We start from the raw sequence: 6,750 nt of genomic DNA, 5'->3' as shown, positions 1-6,750 counted from the left end.
CCCACCTTGGCCTCCCAAAGTGCTGGAATTACAGGCATGAGCCACCTCGCCGGGCCAAAAAAAAATTTTTTTTTAATTAGCCAAGTGTGGTGCCGGTGCTGTAGCCCCACCCAGCTCCTTGGGAGGCGGAGGTTGCAGTGAGCAGAGATCTCGCTGCCACTGCACTCCAGCCTGGGCAAGAGCAAGAGGCCTTGTCTCAAGAAAACAAAAACAAAAACTCCTGGGCTCAAGCGATCCTCCCTCCTCAGCCTCCCAAAGTGCTGGGGTTACAGGCGGGAGTCACTGCGCCCGGTCCATACTATCGTTTCCTTTATGTTTTGCACGTTTTATACTTTGTTAGAGAAAACATCCCCTATCCCCGTGTCATACAGTTATCTTTACGTTTTCTTCCCAAAGCTCTATAATAGCGTTGCTTGTTCCCTGTAGGGCTCTAGTTCATCTGGAATTTATTTGGAGGCCTGCCGTCAGATAGGATCTACTTTATCTTTTCCATATGGATGGCCAATTGTCTCCAAACCAATTACTGAAGAGGTGGTGCAGCCTCCCCCACCCCCTGGGGCGTTCCAAGTCTGCGCTGGGAAGACCGTTGCGTCGGTCTGTCCGTCTGTCCCCGCCTGGCGGGCTTTCTCTGGGAACCGCTGCAGAGGCGCTGGGGAAAGCACCACAGCCAAGAGTCATGCTCAGACGAGAGATTTTGTTTTCTCCATCCTCTCTCTCTCTCTTTTTTTTTTTTTTAAAAAAAAAACTCGGCCGCTTTCCAGTCCCCAGAATCCTCTGGGCTTCTTGAGAAGTCTCTGGCTCGCCCCACGCCCGCCCTCTACCCGGCCTCGGCTCAGTTTCCCTCCCCGCACCCCGCCGGGCCTCCCAGCTTCCTCCAGCTCCGGCCAGGAGGATCTCCAGAGTCCCCCAAGAGGACCCAGTAATCTCGTCCTTTCAGGGAAGGGGGTTCATTGCTCCCTCTGAAGTTGAAGGGCGGGGTCGGAGCTCCTTCGTTAGCCTTGAGGCTCCCTTCCCCCGACAGAACCACTCCTTAGGGGCTGGCTGGCTTCAGAGGCTTCGCCCAGTCGGCCCAGGTGAAGCGCATGGCTTCAAGAGATGAGAATAAACTGGCCCCCGGCCACGTGAGTCTGGTAGGGCTTTAACGTAGTAAGCTAAAGCCGGGCGCGGTGGCGCCATCTGTAGTCCCAGGTACTTGGGAGGCCCAGGATTGGTTGAGCAGAGGAGTTTGAGCCCAGTCTGGGCAACATAGCGAGACCCCCATCTCTAAAAATAATAATTAGCCGGGTGTGGTGGCTCACGCCTATAATCCGAGCACTTTGGGAGGCCGAGGTGGGCGGATCACTTGAGGTTGAGAGTTCGAGACCAGCCTGGCCAATATGGTGAAATGCTGTCTCTACTAAAAATACAAAAATGATCCGAGTAGTGGCACATGCCTATAGTTACAGCTACTTGGGAGGCTGAGTCAGGAGAATCACTTGAACCTGGGAGGCAGAGGTTGCAGTGAGCCGAGATCTCGCCACTGCACTCCAGCCTGAGTGACAGAGTAAGACTCTCAAAAAAAAATAAAATAGGCCAGGTGCGGTGGCTGACGCCTGTAATTCCAACACTTTGGGACGCCGAGGCGAATGGATCACCTGAGGTCATGAGTTTGAGACCAGCCTGGCCAATGTGATGAAACCCCATCTCTACTAAAAATACAAAAATTAGCCAGACATGGTGATGGTCGCCTGTAATCCCACCTACTTGAGAGGATGAGACAAGAGAATCGCTTGAACCCGGGAGGCAGAGGTTGCAGTGAGCCAAGACCGTGCCATTGCAGTCCAGCCTGGGCGACAAGAGTGAAACTCCGTCTCAAAAAATAAAGTAATTAATTAAATAAAATAAAACAATAATAACAATGATAATTAGTTCATACACTCGGGAAACCAGGAAATTAAATTTTTTCTTTTCTTGTGATTCATAACAGTGCCTTACTCAAACATATAGTCTCCCATAAGTTGAAGGATGAGTTTAAGTCTCCCAAAAGTTGGAAAACTTTCTTCAAATCCCAGGTTGTAGGCAAGCAGGTTAGAAAATGTGAATTTGGCCAAGTGCGGTGGCTCACGCCTGTAATCCCAGCACTCTGGGAGGCCAAGGCAAGTGGATCACCTGAGGTTGGGAGTTCAAGACCAGCCTGACCAACATGGAGAAACCCCATCTGTACTAAAAATACAAAAAATTAGCTGGGCATGGTGGCACATGCCTGTAATCCCAGCTACTTGGGAGGCTGAGGAAGGAGAAGTGCTTGAACCTGGGAGGCGAAGGTTGCGGTGAGCTGAGAGATCATGACATCATGCTCTAGCCTGGGCAACAAGAGTGAAACTCCATCTCAAATTAAAAAAAAAAAAAATGGAAAATGTGAATCTGAGTTGGAGGAGTTGCACAGCACAGTTGCTCTCAGAAGCCATCTCTAACACACAGGAGGTGCCTCTCTTCCTACTCTTATAGAAATAGGTTGGAAATTGAAATGTACTCACAGATCTGACCGTAGGTCTCCCAGTCATTAGCAGGGTATGCTTTCCATTTCTCCTGAGAACTGACCAGTCGATATGGGTTACATGTGATGATGCATGAGCACCTAGCACAGTGACTGACTCATAGTAAGCACTTAACAAATATTAACCACTATTATTATTATCACTAGATGCAATCAGAACTGAGGTATAGTTTGGCTGCTGCTGCAGGCGAAAGTTTATTTTTTTTATTTTTATTTTATTTTTTTGAGACAAGATCTTGCTCTATCATCTAGGCTGGAGTACACTGGCACAATCATGGCTGACTGCAGTCTCGACCTCCTGAGTCCTGGGCTCAATTGATCCTCCCACCTCAACCTCATGAGAACCTGGGACTACAGACACATACCACCACATTGGCTAATTTTTATGTGTTTGTTTGTTTTTGAGACAGAGTCTCACTCTGTCGCCCAGGCTGGAGTGCAGTGGCACGATCTCAGCTTACTGCAACGCCCCCATCTGGGGTTCAAGCAATTTTCCCACCTCAGCCTCTCAAATAGCTGGAATTACAGGCAGCAGCCACCATGCCCGGCTAGTTTGTATTTTTAGTAGAGACGAAGTTTCACCATGTTGGCCAGGCTGGTCTCGAACTCCTGACCTCAGGTGATCCTCCTGCCTTGGCCTCCCAAAATGCTGGGATTACAGGCATGAGCCACTTCACCTGGCCATTTTTTTTTTTTTTTTTTTTTGTTCTGTAGAGACAGGAGTTGCCCAGGCTGGTCTTGAACACCCAAGTACTTATGATCCCACAGATTCAGTTTAAGGTCAAACTTTCATGAGGTTGAGCTTCTGCTCAGATTCATGGTCCTTCTCATAGGTTTCACATTCAGGGCCTCAAGGTCATTTACCCATGGCTTGATTGTTGAATGTTGACTTTAATTTGCTTGGCTCCAAGTTCTCTAGTCCAGGTTGTGATAATGCAGTGGGATGTGCTGTTCCTTAGTCTGAGGCCTTGGTCTGCCTCTGATAATAAATGTAGCATTTGTAAACTAACAAGTTTGTTAAATGTCCAGAGCCTTTCTTGGACATCCCAGGTGGAATAAAACATGTTTTGGAATGCACTTTCATTTCTGACCTTTCCTGAATGCCCAGCCTCCAGTATGTCAGGAGCACAGGTATCTTGTCGAGGTGAGGAGGTAGAGGTATGAGGTGGGCAAATGAGGCTGTGGCAGGGACTGGGAAGAACAGCAGCTAATTAGAACTGCTTTTAGTCATGAGACTGGAATCTTATGACCCCAGGGAGTTTAACTTTCGAAATAAAGAAAAGGGGGCCAGGCGCGGTGGCTCACGTCTGTAATCCCAGCACTTTGGGAGGCCGAGGCAGACAGATTGCCTGAGGTAAGGAGTTTGAGACCAGTCTGGCCAACATGGTGAAACCCCGTCTCTACTAAAAATAAAAAAATAAAAAATAGCCAGACATGGTGGTGTCTGCCTATAATCCCAGCTACTCAGGAGGCTGAGGCAGGGGAATTGTTTGAACCAAGGAGGTGGAGGTTGCAGTGAGCCAAGATCGTGCCACTGCACTCCAGCCCGGGCACAGAGCAAGACTCTGTCTCAAAAACAAAACAAAATAAAACAAAACAAGAAAAGGAAAAATTAAAACAATGAAGGCAAAGAGCCGACGCTCTTTGTGTGAAGGGAGTTGTACTAAATTCATATTTTAGTTGTGAAATAGAACAAAATGGGCTGTTTCTGTATTGTTTTCTCAAGGAATAGGAAAAAGAAAATAAGCCTAAAAGTAATCCTGTTTGTAGACCATTTGATTATTCTTTTTTTTATTATGCATCTGTACTATGCTGGCACACTGGTATTTTTTTCTTGATAGATTTTTTTTTTTTTTTGAGATGGAGTCTTGCTGTCACAGGCTGGAGTGCAGTGGTGTGATCTCGGCTCACTGCAAGCTCCGCCCCCTGGGTTCATGCCATTCTCCTGCCTCAGCCTCCCGAGTAGCTGGGACTACAGGCGCCCCCCAGCACGCCAGGCTAATTTTTTGTATTTTTAGTAGAGACGGGGAACACCGCCATGTTAGCCAGGATGGTCTCTCCATCTCCTGACCTCATGATCCACCTGCCTGGGTCTGCAAAGTGTTGGGATTACAGGCGTGGAGCATAGCCTTTTCTTGATAGATTTGTTGCGCATCTTTTTTTTTATTTCCAATACTTATTCTAGGTTCAGTGGGCATATTGCAAGTTTGCATGTTTTTCATTTTTGTTTTTTTGGGGACTGAGTCTGGCTCTGCCATGCGCCCAGGCTGGAGATGCGGTGGCGGGATCTCAGCTCACTGCAAGCGCCTCCCAGGTTCCGCCATTCTCCTGCCCCTCAGCCTCCCGAGTAGCTGGGACTACAGGCGCCCGCCCTTCCAGCCAGGCCCCAGTTTTTGTATTTTTTAGTAGGAGCGGGGTTTCACCGTGTGTTAGCCAGGATGGTCTCGATCTCCTGACCTCGTGATCCGCCCGTTCGGCCTCCCAGTGCTGGGATTACAGAGCGAGGCCACGCGCCCGGCCTGTTTTGTTTTCATTTTGAGACAGACCTCACTCTGGCCGCCCAGGCACAGGTGCAGTGGCGGATCTCAGCTCACTGCAAACTCCGCTCGGGTTCACATGTCTCCTGCCTCAGCCTCCCGAGTAGCTGGGACTACAGAGGCAGCCAGCTGCCAAGCTGGATTTTTTGTATTTTTAGTAGAGACAGGGTTTCACGGGGTTAGCCAGGATGGTCTCGATACCACCCTCGTGATCCGCCCGTCTAAACTCCCTAAAGAACTGGGATTGGCGTGACCACAGGCATGGCTGTTTCATTTTGTTTTGTTTTGTTTGTTTTGTTTGTTTGGAGGCGGGTTTGCTCTTATTGTTGCCCAGAGCAGTGCAATGAGTGCGTCTAGGTTCCTGCAACCTCACCTTCCAGGTTCAGAAACAGTTCTCCTGCCCCTCAGCCTCCAGAGTAGCTGAGACTACAGGCATGCGCCACCCATGCCCAGTTAATTTTGTATCTCTAGTAGAGACAGGGTTTCTCCATGTTGGCCAGGCTGGTCTCAAACTCCCGACCTCAGGTGATCCACCTGCCTCGGCCTCCTAAAGTGCTGGGATTACAGGTGTGAGCCACCACGCCTGGCCTTGCATACTGTTTTAAGCTCGGAAAATAGAGATAGCAAACCAAAGTCATATGGTTTTGTGAAGGAGATAAACATACCAAAAAGTCAGCACCTAGTGTAGAATAGGGAACTCCTCATCTTCATCTTCCTCTTCCACCTTTTTCCCGGCGACTTTAGCAGGACCCTTTGTGCCATCAGACTTTCCTTTCGACTTGTAGACAGCAACATCCTTCTCATACTTTTCCTTCAGCTTTGCCGCCTGAGTGATATAAGGCTGCTTTTCACTGTCATTTAAGTTCTTCCACATCTCACCCAGCTTTTTTGCCACGTCTCCAATAGAGATGCTGGGGTTTGTGGATTTGATGTTGGGGCAGAATTCTGAACAGAACAGGAAGAATCCAGATGGTGGCCTTTTGGGAGCATTAGGATCCTTCTTCTTCTTGCCTCCCTTAGCTGGTCCATAATCCTTCATTTCCCGATCATAGCGCACTTTATCCGCCTTTGCCTGTTCATCGAATTTAGATTTCTCTTTCTCGGACATTGTCTTCCACCTCTCAGAGCACTTCTTGGAAAATTCTGCAAAATTGACAGGGACCTTTGGGTTTTTCTTCTTATGTTCTTCTCTTCATGTCTACACAAAGAAGGCATAATCAGACATCTTGCCCTTTGGTTTCTTGGGGTCACCCTTAGCCATCCTGACTGTATTGTTCGCTAGTCTTGTTCTTCAGATATTACAGCCAATCATGCCACACTTGCCTGTGATCTCTCCAAACATAAAACCACATTCACACCTCAATGGCCACGAAATCATTCAGCACTTAACTGTGAGCGGTTTGAAGCTACCAGTTTGAGCACTAGTGACTTATTTTTTTCCCCCAGGCTTTGGATAGCTCTAGGGATCTCAACAGGGGTGGAGGAACCAGCTCACCTTTGGCATAGTAACAAAATGTGGCCAATTGAGGTTTCGCATAAATCACAGCAGCATTGTTCACTAGTGCCAGAGTCATCTCTGTGGGGTTACAAATTAGGCTGTGGTTCTGGGTTGGTTTTTTTTTTTTTTTTTTTTTTGAGATGGAGTCTCGCTCTGTCCCCCAGGCTGGAGTGCAGTGG

At 48.3% G+C, this 6,750-nt stretch overlaps 1 pseudogene; it reads right to left on the bottom strand.

The window, feature by feature from the left end:
• Positions 1-5,752: 5,752 nt before the first annotated feature.
• On the bottom strand, positions 5,753-6,334 carry LOC101009966 (annotated as a pseudogene).
• Between the last annotated feature and the right edge of the window lie 416 nt (positions 6,335-6,750).

Source organism: Papio anubis, chromosome 17 (assembly GCF_008728515.1).
Source record: "Papio anubis isolate 15944 chromosome 17, Panubis1.0, whole genome shotgun sequence".
Classification (NCBI taxonomy): Eukaryota; Metazoa; Chordata; class Mammalia; order Primates; family Cercopithecidae; genus Papio; species Papio anubis.
This window is presented reverse-complemented; position numbering and strand designations above follow the sequence as displayed.